The sequence below is a fragment of the Pinus tabuliformis genome, chromosome 4_2 (genome assembly GCF_031772625.1).
Source record: "Pinus tabuliformis cultivar Carrire ecotype Pingquan chromosome 4_2, CPIR1, whole genome shotgun sequence".
NCBI classification, from domain to species: Eukaryota; Viridiplantae; Streptophyta; class Pinopsida; order Pinales; family Pinaceae; genus Pinus; species Pinus tabuliformis.
This window is the reverse complement of record NC_142304.1, coordinates 759,882,058-759,883,623: the sequence shown is the minus strand read 5'-3', so window position 1 is coordinate 759,883,623 and position 1,566 is coordinate 759,882,058.

Sequence of the window (1,566 nt, the reverse complement as noted above, 5' to 3'; positions counted from 1 at the left end):
GTCTTACATGTGGATAATATGTTGCTAGTTGGAAATGAAAAAGAAATTATCTAGGATTTGAAGACCCAATTGTCCTCCAAATTCAACATGAAAGATCTCGGTGCTGCAAACTATATTTTGGGCATGGAAATTAAAAGTGATCGAGCAAAGAGGAAGCTCTGGTTAAACTAGAGGAAGTATGTCGAGACAATATTGCAGAGGTTTAATATGCAGGATAATAAACCAGTGAAGGTTCCTATTCCTGTAGGTGTAAAGTTATCTGTTGAACAGTGTCCCAAGACACAAGAAGAGGAAGAGGACATGTCTCGTGTTCCATATGCAAGTGCAGCCAATAGGCTGATGTATGCAATGGTCTAGACCAGAAATTGCACATGCAGTGGGAGTATTGAACAGGTTTATGTCAAAACCAGGGAATGAGCATTGGACAGCAGTGAAGAAGGATTTCAAGTATTTGCGTGGCACTAGTGATTATGGTTTGTGCTACCAAGGAATACCAGGATTAGACAGAGTTTTGGATATTTGTGGCTTTGTTGATGCAGACTAGGCTGGAGATCTGGATTAGAGAAGATCTACAAGTGGGTATGTGTTTAACCTATTTGGAGGTGCAGTCAGTTGGATGAGTAAGAAAAAATCTCTAGTGGCACTATCAACTACAGAGGCAGTCAATTTCATGAGGAAGGAATTTTATTTTTAGTTAAGTCTCCCATTGTGAGCTATTAGGTTCGGTTGTCAAGTCATAAAGTTTAGAGTCAATGTCAAAGTTTGAAGACCCATTTTATGCATGCAATACATTGTAAAAGAAAATTTATTATCCCTCCAAGACCTTGTCACAAACTCATTTTCATGTCGGCCTAAGGATACTTCTAGAATGACATATCGGCTCACCTACAACTCAAGTCGACTTATTTTGATGGAAGAATCACTATAAATAGGGAGCTCAACCTTCATTAGTGAACAAGTAATTCGAATAAGCAACTCTGAAGTAAAAAGTGTGAAAATCACTAAGTAAGGAGCCTTATAACCAACAAAAAGAAGCAAAGGAAGAGCAAAGTTTTTGGTATTTTTTTGGGTTTGTTTTTTGGTTAAGTACACTCCACATGTGTGAGAATTTGTTGCTACCTACTGTAGGAAGAACGAGGTACCACAATCATATTGTGAAGACATATTTTGTAGAATAATAAGGTGATTAACTAGCTGATTTAAAGGAGAAAGAACCTCAAACTAAAGTGAATGGAATCAAGGTGTTTATCTCCCTCATATGCTACAGCTAGGACTTCAAAAGTATGGCCAAGAATTGCATAGTTGAATCAAGGAACTGAAATTCATAGAAGAGCCGAAATATTGAAGGAGGGAAGGAAGTTTGACCATCATTGACTCAAGGAAGAAATCAAACAAGAAGGCTTGTGACTTGGTCTTGGAGAGGTCGTTGTGTCAAGGGTCTTGGTCTTGGTCTTGGTATTTGTCAATTGAAGTCTCTATAAGAAGAAGAATTTGTTTGGGTTTTCCTCTTAAGTGGGAGAGGTTTTGGCCCTGGCTGATCACCTACAATATGTGGCTCTTGTCTCT